General features: G+C 42.5%; 1 protein-coding gene across 1 annotated transcript in view; it reads left to right on the forward strand.

The window, feature by feature from the left end:
- Positions 1-17,500, forward strand: part of htt (huntingtin) — a 98,252-nt gene that overhangs the window by 56,603 nt on the left and 24,149 nt on the right.

Raw genomic sequence — 17,500 nt, forward strand, 5'->3', positions numbered from 1 at the left:
TGCGACGACATGGAGGGAAGAATGAGGAGATGCAACATCAGAATACTAGGGGTGGCCGAGACGAATGGATCATGCTCTACTGCATCGGTCTCGAAACTACTGAAGGAAGCACTACAATTGGATAGAGATGTGCTTGTGGATCGTTCACACAGAACCCTGGCTCCGAGGGGACCGGATGGGAAACCACGCGCCATCATTGCTAAACTCCATTACTACCAGGACTGCGTCGAGGTGCTGAGCTGTGCACGCACTCGAGCCCCTCTCCGGGTCAACGGGCAGACCATCGCCATCTTTCCGGATTATGCTGCCAACGTCGCCAGGGCCAGGGCTGCGTTCACGGAGGTCAGGAAGCTGCTGCGCAACCGTCAGGGCATTCGGTATGGTATACTGTTTCCAGCCCGACTCCGCATCACACACAACGGAGAAGAAAAGGAATTCACAGATGCAGACAAAGCGATGGACTACGTTAAGAAGAACGTCATGCCGGCAACAGGTCCAGGGTAGGTCTCCCCCAGCCACAGACCAGTGGGTCTCAGTGGCATTACAAGACCAACTTTGACGGGACGATATCTGCTTAAATATATTACCATCGTCAATGCCACCCCTTTGTTGTTATTGTAGTTCTTCACAGCAGTTTATATGCAAGTGTTGAAGGAGACTGGACATATGTTAGTTCAATTTAAAACTTACCCCAAGGGGGAAATAATCTATCTGTTTATTCATAAGGGGCAGGGAAGTTAAAATTACCTGACCAGGAGACTGTTTTTATTTGTTTCTTAATTTCCACTGCGTTAATGCTTCTCTCCGATCCTTTTATTTATTTCTGCCTCTAGACATCATTATTATTACTCTTATTTCTTTATATGCACATATACAATGTAAAATATATTCGACAATGTCGAAATTAAGGTTAGGGGGTCTTCACCCTCCTTTTGTTTTACCTCAAGGTTCGACGGGAGCCTGAAATGTTAACAAACTACTCCTAGCTATTCTGTTTGGTACTATAACCAAGCAAAGGCGAACCCTCTTAAAGGTTGTTCGCACAGCTGCCTGTTCAGACTCGCAGCCTGGGACCATGTCCCAACAGTCTGTCCAGACACTCATGTCGGTTGAGTGTCCGGATTTTTCATTTTTATTTCTATGTTCAGATCCCACTGTTCCACAGGGATCATACCGGAAGAATAAGAGCAACGTGTATGTTTATGTATTTTGTTTTCTCTTGCATTATTTTGGTTTTTTCCCTTATATGTACTCCCCAACTCCCCCACACCTCCTACCCATACCCACCCCTCATATATCCACACACCCACACTCACACAATCACACACATAGACACTGTACTACATGCAGTTCACAATCTTCTCCTATTCATGTGCCTATCCTTGCCATCACCATGCCTACAGGTAAAATTAAGATCCTCCCTAATTCTTACTCTGAACCATGGGATCACTTAAGGTTATAAGCTATAACGTTAAAGGCCTCCACAATCCTATAAAACGAAAGAAAATCCTTAATCAGCTAAAAAGAGCCAACTGTCAGATAGCATTCCTACAGGAGACCCACCTGTCGGATATGGAACATGAGAAACTAAAGAAATCCTGGGCAGACAGCGTGTTCTACTCATCACATCAGTCAGGTAGAAAGAGAGGAGTGGCTATATTGATACATAGGCAGGTTAACTTTACACCAACAACGGTCCACAAGGACATTGAGGGAAGATTCATTTTAGTGAATGGATCTATAGATGGGATACATGTATCCCTCATGAACATATATGCTCCAAATGAGGATGAGCCTGGCTTCATTAGCACAGTCATTAACACAGCAATACAACACAGCTCCGGTATCCTACTGTTGGGAGGAGACTTCAACTGTGTTATGTCCCAGCTAATGGATAGACAACCTACCTCCAAAACTCCCACTTCTAGAATGAGCAGAATGCTTAAACACTTGTCGATAGAATCAGGCCTAGTGGACGTCTGGAGAAGCAGATTCCCTAAAGGAAGAGATTTTACTTTCTACTCGCACAGACATTCATCTTATTCGAGAATTGATTATTTCTTTACACCCAAAGCAGAACTACACAGGATAGAAGACATAAAGATCTTACCAATTACTCTATCTGATCATGCACCTCTTGCATTATCATGGAACATAGGTCACAGGCCAAAAACCAAACAATGGAGATTAAATACATCACTTCTAAATGATGAGGAATTTATCACATTTGTAACAACTGAACTAAAGTATTACCTAGAAACTAACGACTCACCTGAAATATCACCTCTCATCCTATGGGACTGTGCTAAGGCATACATTAGAGGTCGCATTATCTCATACGCGAGCGCGAAAAAAAAGAATAGAGAAGCAAAACAAGGAGAATTAGAGGATAAAATAAGGCTGCTTGAACAACAGCATAAAAGAACACCAACCTCCAATCTACTTAATGCTCTCAAACAAGCACGCAGGGATCTAAATAGCCTAATCACTGAAAAGATTGAGGGCAATTTAAGGTTTACCAACCAAAAATATTATGAAAATGGAAACAGAGCAAGTAGATTATTAGCACTAAGACTAAAAAAACAACAATCATCGAATATAGTACAGAAATTAAAAACTCATAACTCGACTCTCACAAAACCTGATGAAATCTCAAGGTCTTTTGCAGAATTTTATAAATCTCTTTACAAAAATACGGACACCTGCACAGATGATAATGAATTGACAGCATTTCTGAAAGACATCAAACTAAAAGAGCTATCTGAACCTATGGCAAAAGAACTAGATGAACCAATTGAAGAATGGGAAATACAAGAAGTGATCTCTACACTAAAAAACAATAAAAGTCCTGGACCGGATGGGTTTAGTAATGAATTCTATAAAACATTTAAAGAGACAGTATGTCCCTTATTGCTAAAAGCATACCACCATACATTGCAATCTGGAACCACGGCCCCCTCATGGAGGGACGCAACAATAGTAGTAATACATAAAGAGGGCAAGGACCCCACCCAATGCCAATCATACAGACCCATCTCACTTTTATGCACCGACCTACGTATATTAACAGCCATCCTAGCAAGACGCGTCAATAAAATTATCACACAAGTTATCCACCCCGATCAGACCGGGTTTATAAAGGGAAGATACTACGGGGACAACATAAGAAGATTACTAAATATTATGACTCACCCTAAAGTTAAGGAGGAAGAAGCAATGATATTATCCCTCGATGCCCAGAAGGCATTCGATCGAGTATCTTGGCAATACCTATTTCAAACTCTAAAACGACTCAAATTTGGCCCCAATTTTATAAAATGGATTCAAACACTATATTCAAATCCACAAGCTGCTGTAAAAGTGAATGGATTTCTGTCGGACCGATTTACTCTAGAACGGGGTTGCAGGCAGGGGTGCTCTTTGTCGCCCCTGCTGTTTGATATCAGTATTGAACCACTGGCACAGCTCATTAGAGACGACGACAACATAAAGGGACTGACAATAAATGAGGAACAACATAAATTATCATTGTATGCAGATGACGTGCTTCTTTATCTAACTGAACCTGCAACAACAATCCCACGCCTAAAAGATCTTATTTCCAACTATGGATACTTCTCGGGTTATAAAGTGAATGTTGATAAAACAATGGCTATGGACATAGGAGGTAGAATTCCACAAACTATCAAAATCCAGAGTGAGTTTAAATGGCCCAAGGATGGTATTAAATATCTTGGCATTCAAATCCCCTCATTGTTAGAAAACCTAAGTGATGCAAATTACAAAAGCATAATCCAAAATATCAGTAAAGATCTAGACCGCTGGTCAACACTTCCCCTGTCTCTATTGGGCCGTATTGAGAGTGTACGCATGAATGTGCTGCCTAGGCTTCTATACCTGTTCCAGATGCTACCCATCGATATCCCCAAATCCACATTTGATAAGTGGGATAGACTCATCTCCAAATTCATATGGCAAGGAAGGCGCCCAAGAATCAGACTTAAAACACTACAACTATCTAAACCATATGGTGGGCTGAAACTCCCAAACCTAAGATACTACTTCTGGGCGGCCCAGCTAAAGCCTCTAACAGCATGGATCCAAGACTCTTCATATACACGATGGCTCGACATTGAAAAAAGTTTATGTTCGATGCCCTTACAGACCTTGCCTTTCATAGATGTCCCTCTAAAGGAAACTCAACTAGGTGAATGGACCAGAGTCACACTAAAGATTTGGAGGAAAATAAAACTGTCATTTGGCTTACCTAAAGCAATCTCAGCATTATCCAATATTGGTCTTATGAAAAATTTCGAACCCTCCAATACAGATATAGGGTTTAGAAATTGGTCGGATCATGGACTTACTAACTTGCACCAACTCCATAAAGACGGTAGCCTTAAATCATTTGAACAGTTAAGAGAGGAATTTAGGCTCCCTAACACAGACTTTTTCAGATATCTACAATTAAGAAGCTTCCTAACAAAACATAGAGAATGGAATAAAGTCTTGGAGCCCACTGAAATCGAAGAGTTCTTGATAAAGCTGCAAAAAGGAAACGAGAATAAGAAAATTATAGGTGACCTTTACCAAAGGTTTCTATCCATGGATTTGAATAATACACTACAGAGGAAAGAGAGATGGGAAACTGAAATGAATACTGACATATCACAGGACATATGGGAGGAAATATGCACTGAAGCACACTTAGTGACCAATTCAAATACATGGAGGGAATTCAAATGGAAAGTGGTTATGAGATTCTTTAGAACCCCAGAAATAATGGCTAAAATGGGCCCAACACACTCAAATAAATGTTGGAGAAATTGCAGTACGCAAATTGGCAACCACACCCACATATTCTGGTCATGCCCCAAATTGAGAACATTTTGGGAAGAGGTGTTTGAGGCCCTTGAAGCAGTATTCCACCAAAAATTTACCAAAGATCCAAAGATGGCACTACTGGGAGTTATACCTGAAGGCATTGATGGAAGGGCAAGAATATATCTCTTACAAATATTACTAACGGCAGCAATTAAATGCATTACAATTAAGTGGTTAAAACCAGACCCCCCTACATACAATATGTGGACAGAGAAAGTATGGGAAATCTACCAGATGGAACAAATAACATACACTCTGAGACTCCAGAAACATCTATTTATTAAAAGATGGAGCCCGGTTATGTCCATATTAATACAGTGAACCCCTCCACACATCTCGACTCGTATATTTCTGTATTCTAGACTCACCTCATATCACTACACATAGATATATGCCTGCATTGCATTCACACACACACATACACACACACACACACACACACACACACACATACACAACCCCCACCTGACCCAACCCCCCCCGACCCTACCCTTTTTCTTTCTTTCTTTTCAAAATCTTTAATTTTATTCCGTCATTGACATCTAAATGTTTTTGTTGATCGCTCTTTTTTGCTTTGTGTGTCATGCTTTGAACCTCATCCATGGACCATATGTGTACAGCTATAAGAATGGAAAGAATTGTAGACAAAACATGACATGATTGTACAAGTTGTTGAAACTGAAATAAAAACTAAGTTCAAAAAAAAAAAAAAACAATCAGGATCAACTAAATGCAAAACATACATCAAACATTTAAAAATATTAAACAAATTCCAATTCAATGCCATGTTATACATGTTAACAAATAAAAAGTCAAATAAAACTAAATTTAAGTGAAAGCAAAAGCGTATATTATAGATCAGTGATGATGATGAGATGGTGTCCTGATCTCAGAGGACGTTCATCCAGAGTGATCACATGACTGACATGGAGAATGACTGGTCTCTTCTTCTCTTCTGGACCTTCTCTCTCTCCCAAAGGGCTCCTGGTTTTAGAACAACAAACACGCAACGTTCATAAAGTTAACATCAAACCTTCATGAAATATCATCAATCAAAACCTGTATGTCTACCCTAGCGTCGACCTTTGACCTGACCCACCTTGTATCCTTCCGACCCAGAATGCACATGGAAGGAGGAGCACAAACAGAGCTCTGGAGCCCACCACCAGGGCCCAGCTGAGACCACAGTCGGTAGGGAGATCACTGGAGATGGTGGTAGAGGGGTCCTCAGTAGGACTGTCACAGTCAGTAGAGAGATCACTGGAGGTGGTGGTAGAGGGGTCCTCAGTAGGACTGGGGAGGGTCTCTGGAAGAGAGAGAATATGTGTTCCCAGTACAGCTCATCCTAGCTTGGTCCTGTAGTGTGAATTAGGATTTAGAGACAACTAGGTTCTACGGTTCATCTCAGTTGTTTTGACGAGGGTAAAGAGGAAGTGGAGGACCGAGAAGTCTGGTAGATGCTAAGTGGGATCCTTGGGACGACCCTTCCCTAAACTATAACCCTAAACTATAACCCTAACCTTATCCCTAAACTATAACCATAACCATATCCCTAAACTATAACCATAACCTTATCCATAACCTCAACAGTTAAGAGTAAATCTCAACCTCAGTAGCGTGATGTCAGAGTTGGGCTGTCCCAAGCATCCCACTTAGCATTTACCATAGAAGTTCTCTGAGCTCAGATCAGTAAACAGCAGTGTTGAGGGAAAGGTTACATTTACAGAGACTATACATTTCCTGGTTAAATGTATTTCCTTGTTGTTATTACTTGGCCTCACTATTATGACCTAACTGAACATCAGAAGACAGGAAGACAGTCATTAGAGTCATGTAATCCTCTCTCCTCCCAGTAAACCATTGAACAATATACACCTTGAAAAGGAAATATCAAGGAGAAAAATCAGTGTTCTTACCAAATGAAAGCCTGGTGCGACGATCTCCATAGTGATATATCCACCGCCCCCCCACCCCCTCCTTAGTCCCACAGTAGTAGAGTCCCAGGTCAGATTCAGAGACCTTCTCAATCAGAAGATCCCAGGTCTGATTAGAGGGGTTCCACACCGTCATGAGGCGAGGGTAACCGGTTTGTTTAATCTTAACTTCATGGTTAACACTGGTAGGATCCACTGATATGACAAGACGAGGCTGGTTCTCATCAGAGCTCTTCCTGTACCACACAGTGTAACCTCCAGTAGATATGCTGCAGTCACAGTAGAGAGTGACGTTGTCTCCTGGTCTGACTCTCAGCTCCACCTCTGCTGCAGAGATCCCATCCTGACTGGAGGAAACGCCTGTAACAAGGGGAAAGAACAAGGATGAAACAGTAGGATTTGGATATCACAACACATAGTACACTTTTACTACAACAAAGTGAGAACATGGCCACACCTTAGTAATCATCAAAAACTGATTTGAAAGTATTAGTCAAATCATACTTGAAGAAGATGAAAACCCCACAAATAAATGATCAAAATCAAGTCAGACAAAACAAAGGTTTACTCACATAAGAGCATCAGAGTGACACACAGCCTGTCCATCTGGAGGTCTGATGGTGAGTGATTGAGAGGAGCAGGGTCTGAGGTGTATTTCCGTGTTGATGAGCAGACAGTGTTCACCATTAAAGGACAGGCGTGCAGCGATTGGTTCGCTCTGATGGAAAGTTTTCAGTTGAGGGTCTTTTTCAGACCAATGTCACGTGACATCAAGGGGAAGATTCAACATTGAGGTAAACACGTCTCACGTTTATATAAACAGGTTGCTTTGTGGTGGCCTGGCCAATAGGCCACACTAGCACACCTAGTTGAGTGCTATTTTTGATATATATAGAATATATAGTCAACAGATACAACCACAGCCCTGAAATATACTTCAGGGTAACAGAAGTTTGGTGTGAATTTCTGCACCAAACATCTAGGCCTCACCAAGTTGGGACACACACACACACACACACACACACACACACACACACACAAAACCCTGTTGGCACAAGTCCAGAAGCTCAAACCACAAGACTCTGGACTGTAGACATGGTCATAGGAGATGATATACACAGATCTACATCAGTATAGTCACTGCTAAGATGTTGTGGAGGCAGTGAGACACTACACTACCCATGATGCACTAGACTCTATGTACCAGTTACTAGAGCATGTGAGCCCCTGAGACAATTGTAGTTCTTTTCTTTCATCAGAGTTGATGAACCTGATTTGAATAGCATTGAGAAGTGGACATACAAATACAGATCTGAGTGATGGTCTATAGGTGAGAGTGAGATATATAGAATATGTATTAAATAATGCTTCTGTTATAACCTGCCCCGGGACTACAGATGAACATGTGTTCTCTAGCTGACCCTGGCACATTTACATTGATGTGGACACTGAAACTCTGTCCCTGTCAAATACATGACATGATTAAATAAATAGAGACAAACTCTAAGTCAACCTGTAGCAGCTTATGTGAACTCAGCCCCAGACCAGACCAGAGGAGTGATGAGCGCAGCAACAGGAAGTCAGCGTGGGTTTCCTGTCTCTCATGTCACTCGCTAGGTCTGTTGTCATGGTCACAATAATCTCTCTCTGATCAGGCTTATTGATACTGACAAACATTAGTGGTGTGTGTGTGTTTGTGTGTGTTTGTGTGTGTTTGTGTGTGTGTGTGTGTGTTTATGTGTGTATGAGTGTGTTTGTGTTTGTGCGTGCGTGCATGTGTGTGTGTGTGTGTGTGTGTGTGTGTGTGTGTGTGTGTGTGTGTGTGTGTGTGTGTGTGTGGTGTTTAGCTAGCTCTGCTGCTCTGTGAATAGGGGGGTGGTTTGGGGTCTGCAGAAACCACACTAGTTTCTCTCTACATGTCACGTGTTGTTGAGACAAAATAATAGCAATGAGATTCAACCAAATCAAACTTTATTAAAACAGTCAATGGACTTTAACACATTACATGAAGATTAAGATTAAGAATATATATATATTGCATATAAAAAAAAACGATATAGATGTTTTAACCCTGACAATTTCAAAAGAATGGTTTGCAAATGATGTTTCCATCTTCAGCTTTAAAAACAACTCAAAGGTACACAGTTGTTGTAATTATAACGTTTAAAAGCACAAGGTAAAACAAAAGAGAGTTGCTTAAGGCAAAATAGGATAATTAAGAAAATAGTAAATCAATGTATTCAGATTCTCATCATAACTTGTCTTTGCAGCTGATGCTGAAGTCAAGTCAGCCTCACACTAACTCTGACACTCACACTCTGCTAGTATTGACGGCTGCGTAGGTACTGAAGTCAGAACTCTGGGCTGTCCTCTTCTTCTTTGGTCTCCTCGGTCCCTGACGGATATCCACCGTGGCGTAAACCAGGTCTCCTTCCTCCTGAGAGAGAGAGAGAGAGAGAGAGAGAGAGAGAGAGAGAGAGAGAGAGAGAGAGAGAGAGAGAGAGAGAGAGAGAGAGAGAGAGAGAGAGAGAGACACAGAGACAGAGAGAGAGAGGGGGGGGGGTGTAGAGACATAGAATTGGTATATTTATATTGTTCAAATAATATTATCAACATGTTGTTGCCTTCTCCCTTTTGTTTGTCATGATTGTACATGCTGCTGCCATGAGTATGACTGTTACCAAACACATGGCCTACAGATCAAGATGGCCACCCTTCATAAAACTACAACACCCAGTGTGACTGAATAGGCAGGCCTACCTTCTCTCTGCTGTCTCTCTTGGTGTCAGTCCTGCTTTGCTGAACCTGAGATTCAGTTGGAGCTGCAGAGAAGAGTTAATCACCATTAGAACACACAATATAAATTCAAACAAGAATAGTTACATATGTTTGGGTTATCTTTTTACATCATGGATGGTTACAGCATGCATAGTGAGATCATTAAGATGTGATATTGATCTGAATGGGTTACTGAGTTTGTTGACAGTTGAATCACAGAGCTGAATGAGCAAGGAAATGACATAGTGAAGAAAGGAGTGATTGAGGAAGTGAGAGTGAGTGTACCTGTTCTCCTGCAGAAGTGGTAGACACAGGCGGAGGAGAGGAGGGAGGAGAGGAGAGCAGAGACAGGACACAGACTGACCAGCAGCATCCAGTACAGTCCACACTCAGGAGGGGAGGGGGGCTCAGTAGGAGAGGGGTTCTCAGTAGGAGAGGGGGACTCAGGAGGGGAGGGGGGCTCAGTAGTTGAGGGGTTCTCATTAGAACGGGGGAGGGTCTCTGGATAGAACACAAGCCGACATTAATAATTACTCTCTGAGACACATCTCAGGAGGGAGCTGCACGTGCCCTTGAGCAAGGCACTTAACCCCTAATTGCTCCAGGGGTACCGAATATGGCTGACCCTGTGTCTAGACTCTGTGCCTAGAGCAAAAATACCACATTGCAACAATTGACTGACAAGTTGATTGCATGACAATAAATCAGTAAAAAAAAAATGAATAGCAATTTTTATTTTTTAAATAGGTTAGATTTACAGAAATCTGCTTTTCCTGCTTGAATGTATTTCCTTGTTGTCATTACTTGGCCTCACTATTATGACCTAACTGAACATCAGAAGACAGGAAGACAGTCATTAGACTCATGTAATCCTCTCTCCTCCCAGTAAACCATTGAACAATATCCACCTTGAAAAGGAAATATCAAGGAGAAAAATCAGTGTTCTTACCGAATGAAAGCCTGGTGATGGTATCTCCACAGGGATATCTCCACCGCCCCTCCAACCTCTGCTTAGTCCCACAGTAGTAGAGTCCCAGGTCAGATTCAGACACCTTCACAATCAGAAGATCCCAGGTCTTAGTAGAGTGGTTCCACACTGTCATGAGGCGAGGGAAACTGGTTTGTTTAATCTTAACTTCCTGGTCATCCCTGTTATAATCCACTGATATGAGATGACGGGGCTGGTTCTCATGAGACCTCTTCCTGTACCATGCAGTGTAACCTCCAGTAGATATGCTGCAGTCACAGTAGAGAGTGACGTTGTCTCCTGGTCTGACTCTCAGCTCCACCTCTGCTGCAGAGATCCCATCCTGACTGGAGGAAACACCTGTAACAAGGGTGAAGAACAAGGATGAAACAGTAGGATTTGGATATCACAACACATAATACACTTTTACTACAACAAAGTCACAACATGGCCACACCATAGTAATCATCAACTGATTTGAAAGTATTAGTCAAATGATACATGAAGAAGATGAAAACCCCACAAATAAATTGACAAAACAAAGGTTTACTCACATAAGAGCATCAGAGCGACACACAGCCTGTCCATCTGGAGGTCTGATGGTGAGTGATTGAGAGGAGCAGGGTCTGAGGTGTGTTTCCGTGTTGATGAGCAGACAGTGTTCACCATTAAAGGACAGGCGTGCAGCGATTGGTTCGCTCTGATGGAAAGTTTTCAGTTGAGGGTCTTTTTCAGACCAATGTCACATGACATCAAGGGGAAGATTCAACATTGAGGTAAACACGTCTCACGTTGATGGAAACTTGTGTTGCTTTGTGGTGGCCAATGCAGCAGGCCACACTAACACACAGAGCTGAGCATCACTTTAGATGACTTTGCTACGGTATTGTGGAGGCAGTCAGAAACTACTACACTACCCATAATGCATTGGACTCTATGCACCAGTGACTAGAGCATGTGAACCCCTGAGACAATTGTAGTTCTTTTTTTCATCAGAGTTGATGAATCTGATTTGAATAGCATTGATAAGTGGACATACAAATACAGATCTGAGTGATGGTCTATAGGTGAGAGTGAGATTTATAGAATATTAAATAATGCTTTTGTCTCTCATGTCAGTCACTAGGTCTGTTCTCATGGTCACAATAATCTCTCTATGATCGGGCATATTGATACTGACAAACATTTGTGGTGTGTGTGTATGTGTGTGTATCTGTGTGTGTGCGTGCGTGCGTGCGTGTGTGTCTGCGTGGTGTGTTCAGCTAGCTCTGCTGCTCTGTGAATAGGAGGTGGTTTGGGGTCTGCAGAAACCAGTGCTATACAAATAAAAGTTATTATTACTATTATTATTATTATTATTATATGCTACAGGAAAAAAGATTCCATCTCCTTAAAAGCAGCCGTTTAATTCCAAAAGACATTAAGCATTAAACAGATCATTGAAACAAACAGGATCAACTAAATGCAAAATGTACATCAATCATTTAAAAATATTAAACAAATTCCAATTCAATGCCATGTTATACATGTTAACAAATAAAAAGTCAAATGAAACTAAATTTAAGTAGAAGCAAAAGCGTATATTATAGATCAGTGATGATGATGAGATGGTGTCCTGATCTCAGAGGACGTTCATCCAGAGTGATCACATGACTGACATGGAGAATGACTGGTCTCTTCTTCTCTTCTGGACCTTCTCCCTGTCCCAAAGGGCTCCTGGTTTTAGAACAAGAAACACACAACGTTCATAAAGTTAACATCAAACCCTCATGAAATATCAATCATAACCCGTATGTCTACCCTAGTGTCGACCCTTGACCTGACCCACCTTGTATCCTTCCGACCCAGAATGCACATGGAAGGAGGAGCACAAACAGAGCTCTGGAGCCCACCACCAGGGCCCAGCTGAGACCACAGTCAGTAGGGAGATCACTGGAGATGGTGGTAGAGGGGTCCTCAGTCGGACTGGGGAGGGTCTCTGGAAGAGAGAGAAAAGTCACTTCACTAACTAGAAAGTTGCACACTTATTTTTTTTTCTTTCTACGTTACTGTTATTCCCCTCGGTAAAGAGGAAGTGGAGGTCTGAGAAGTCTGGTAGATGCTAAGTGGGATCCTTGGGACGACCCTTCCCTAAACTATAACCCTAAACTATAACCCTAACCTTATCCCTAAACTATAACCCTAACCTATAACCCTAACCTTATCCCTAAACTATAACCATAACCTTATCCATAACCTCAACAGTTAAGAGTGAATCTCAACCTCAGTAGCGTGATGTCAGAGTTGGGCTGTTCCAAGCATCCCACTTAGCATTTACCATAGAAGTTCTCTGAGCTCAGATCAGTAAACAGCAGTGTTGAGGGAAAGGTTACATTTACAGAAATCTGCTTTTCCTGCTTGAATGTATGTCCTGGTTCTCATTACCTGGCCTCACTATTATGACCTAACTGAACATCAGAAGACAGGAAGACGGTCATTAGACTCATGTATTCCTCTCTCCTCCCAGTAAACCATTGAACAATATACACCTTGAAAAGGAAATATAGAGGAAAAAAGTCTGTGTTCTTACCAAATGAAAGCCTGGTGCGGAGATCTCCACGCTGGTGATAGCTCCATCTCCCCTCCGTTTTCTTCCTAGTCTCACAGTAGTAGAGTCCCAGGTCAGATTCAGAGACCTTCTCAATCAGAAGATCCCAGGTCTGATTAGAGGGGTTCCACACCGCCATGAGGCGAGGGAAACTGGTTTGTTTAATCTTAACTTCCTGGTCATCACTGGTATAATCCACTACCATGAGATGACGAGGCTGGTTCTCATGAGACCTCTTCCTGATCCATGCAGTGGAACCTCCAGCAGATATGCTGCAGTCACAGTAGAGAGTGACGTTGTCTCCTGGTCTGACTCTCAGCTCCACCTCTGCTGCAGAGATCCCATCCTGACTGGAGGAAACACCTGTAACAAGGGTGAAGAACAAGGATGAAACAGTAGGATTTGGATATCACAACACATAGTACACTTTTACTACAACAAAGTGAGAACATGGCCACACCTTAGTAATCATCAAAAACTGATTTGAAAGTATTAGTCAAATCATACTTGAAGAAGATGAAAACCCCACAAATAAATGATCAAAATCAAGTCAGACAAAACAAAGGTTTACTCACATAAGAGCATCAGAGCGACACCCAGCCTGTCCATCTGGAGGTCTGATGGTGAGTGATTGAGAGGAGCAGGGTCTGAGGTGTATTTCCGTGTTGATGAGCAGACAGTGTTCACCATTGAAGGACAGGCGTGCAGCGATTGGTTCGCTCTGATGGAAAGTTTTCAGTTGAGGGTCTTTTTCAGACCAATGTCACGTGACATCAAGGGGAAGATTCAACATTGAGGTAAACACGTCTCACGTTGATGGAAACGTGTGTTGCTTTGTGGTGGCCAATGCAGCAGGCCACACTAACACACAGAGCTGAGCATCACTTTAGATGACTTTGCTACGGTATTGTGGAGGCAGTCAGAAACTACTACACTACCCATAATGCATTGGACTCTATGAACCAGTGTCTAGAGCATGTTAACCCCTGAGACAATTGTAGTTCTTTTCTTTCATCAGAGTTGATGAACCTGATTTGAGTAGCATTGAGAAGTGGACATACAAATACAGATCTGAGTGATGGTCTATAGGTGAGAGTGAGATATATAGAATATGTATTAAATAATGCTTCTGTTATAACCTGCCCAGGGACTACAGATGAAAATGTGTTCTCTAGCTGACCCTGGCATATTTACATTGATATGGACACTGAAACTCTGTCCCTGTCAAATACATGACATGATTAAATAAATAGAGACAAACTCTAAGTCAACCTGTAGCAGCTTATGTGAACTCAGCCCCAGACCAGACCAGAGGAGGGATGAGCGCAGCAACAGGAAGTCAGCGTGGGTTTCCTGTCTCTCATGTCACTCACTAGGGCTGTTGTCATGGTCACAATAATCTCTCTCTGATCGGGCTTATTGATACTGACAAACATTAGTGGTGTGTGTGTTTGTGTGTGTGTGTGTGTGTGTGTGTATGTGTGTGTTTGTGTTTGTGTGTGTCTGTGTGTGTGTGTGTGTGTGTGTGTGCCTGTCTGTGTGTTTGTGTGTTTGTGTGTCTGTGTGTTTGTGTTTGTGTATGTGTGTGTGTGTGTGTGTGTGTGTGTGTGTGTGTGTGTGTGTGTGTGTGTGTGTGTGTGTGTGTGTGTGTGGTGTGTTCAGCTAGCTCTGCTGCTCTGTAAATAGAAGGGTGTTTTGGGGTCTGCAGAAACCACACTAGTTTCTCTCTACATGTCACGTGTTGTTGAGACAGAATAATAGCAACGAGATTCAACCAAATCAAACTTTATTAAAACAGTCAATGGACTTTAACACATTAAATGAAGATTAAGATTAAGAAACAACTTGCATATAAAAAAAACTATATAGATGTTTTAACCCTGACAATTTCAAAAGAATGGTTTGCAAATGATGTTTCCATCTTCAGCTTTAAAAACAACTCAAAGGTACACAGTTGTTGTAATTATAACATTTAAAAGCACAAGGTAAAACAAAAGAGAGTTACTTAAGGCAAAATAGGATAATTAAGAAAATAGTAAATCAATGTATTCAGACTCTCATCATAACTTGTCTTTGCAGCTGATGCTGAAGTCAAGTGAGCCTCACACTAACTCTGACACTCACACTCTGCTAGTATTGACGGCTGCGTAGGTACTGAAGTCAGAACTCTGGGCTATCCTCTTCTTCTTTGGTCTCCTCGGTCCCTGACGGATATCCACCGTGGCGTAAACCAGGTCTCCTTCCTCCTGAGAGAGAGAGAGAGAGAGAGAGAGAGAGAGAGAGACACAGAGAGAGATAGAGACAGAGAGAGAGAGGGGGGGGGGGGGTAGAGACATAGAATTGGTATATTTATATTGTTCAAATAATATTATCAACATGTTGTTGCCTTCTCCCTTTTGTTTGTCATGGTTGTCCATGCTGCTGCCATGAGTATGACTGTTACCATACACATGGCCTACAGATCAAGATGGCCACCCTTCATAAAACTACAACCCCCAGTGTGACTGAATAGCAGGCCTACCTTCTCTCTGCTGTCTCTCTTGGTGTCAGTCCTGCTCTGCTGAACCTGAGATTCAGTTGGAGCTGCAGAGAAGAGTTTATCACCATTAGAACACACAATATAAATTCAAACAAGAATAGTTACATATGTTTGGGTTATCTTTTTACATCATGGATGGTTACAGCATGCATAGTGAGATCATTATAACGTGATATTGATCTGAATGAGTTACTGAGTTTGTTGACAGTTGAATCACAGAGCTGAACGAGCAAGGAAATGACATAGTGAAGAATGGAGTGATTGAGGAAGTGAGAGTGAGTGTACCTGTTCTCCTGCAGAAGTGGTAGACACAGGCGGAGGAGAGGAGAGCACAGACAGGACACAGACTGACCAGCAGCATCCAGCACAGTCCACACTCAGGAGGGGAGGGGGGCTCAGTAGTTGAGGGGTTCTCAGTAGGGGAGGGGGTCTCAGGAGGGGAGGGGGGTTCAGTAGGGGAGGGGGGTTCAGTAGAGGAGGGGGACTCAGGAGGGGAGGGGGGTTCAGTAGTTGATGGGTTCTCAGTAGAACGGGGGAGGGTCTCTGGATAGAACACAAGCCGACATTAATAATTACTCTCTGAGACACATCTAGGTTCCTCTCCAAGGTCTAAGGTCCATCTTGGTTGGTTGGTTGAGGATGGTAAAGAGGAAGTGGAGGGCCTAGAAGTTCTCTGAGCTCAGATCAGTATACAGCAGTATTGAGGGAAAGGTAGGGGTGGCGGTAGCCTAGAGGTTAGAGAAGCTAGCTAGAAATCGGAAGGTCGCTGGTTCAATCCCCACCTCAGGAGGGAGCTGCACGTGCCCTTGAGCAAGGCACTTAACCCCTAATTGCTCCAGGGGCACCAAATATGGCTGACCCTGTGCCTAGACTCTGTGCCTAGAGCGAAAATACCACATTGCAACAATTGACTGACAAGTTGATTGCATGACAATAAATCAGTAAAAAAAAAGAATAGCAATTTTTATTTTTTAAATAGGTTAGATTTACAGAAATCTGCTTTTCCAGCTTGAATGTATTTCCTGGTTCTCATTACTTGGCCTCACTATTATGACCTAACTGAACATCAGAAGACAGGAAGACGGTCATTAGACTCATGTAATCCTCTCTCCTCCCAGTAAACCATTGAACAATATCCACCTTGAAAAGGAAATATCAAGGAGAAAAATCTGTGTTCTTACCGAATGAAAGCCTGGTGATGGTATCTCCATAGTGATATCTCAACCCCCCCCCCCCCCCAACCTCTGCTTAGTCCCACAGTAGTAGAGTCCCAGGTCAGATTCAGAGACCTTCTTAATCAGAAGATCCCTGGTTTTAGTAGAGGGGTTCCACACCGCCATGAGGCGAGGGAAACTGGTTTGTTTAATCTTAACTTCCTGGTCATCCCTGCTATAATCCACTGCCATGAGATGACGAGGATGGTTCTCACGAGACCTCTTCCTGTACCACACAGTGTAACCTCCAGTAGATACGCTGCAGTCACAGTAGAGAATGACGTTGTCTCCTGGTCTGACTCTCAGCTCCACCTCTGCTCCAGAGATCCCATCCTGACTGGAGGAAACACCTGTAACAAGGGGAAAGAACAAGGATGAAACAGTAGGATTTGAATATCACAACACATAATACACTTTTACTACAACAAAGTGAGAACATGGCCACACCATAGTAATCATCAAAAACTGATTTGAAAGTATTAGTCAAATCATACTTGAAGAAGATGAAAACCCCACAAATAAATGATGAAAATCAAGTCAGACAAAACAAAGGTTTACTCACATAAGAGCATCAGAGCGACACACAGCCTGTCCATC

The sequence above is a fragment of the Nansenia antarctica genome (assembly GCF_963989245.1).
Source record: "Nansenia antarctica genome assembly, chromosome: 6".
Classification (NCBI taxonomy): Eukaryota; Metazoa; Chordata; class Actinopteri; order Argentiniformes; family Microstomatidae; genus Nansenia; species Nansenia antarctica.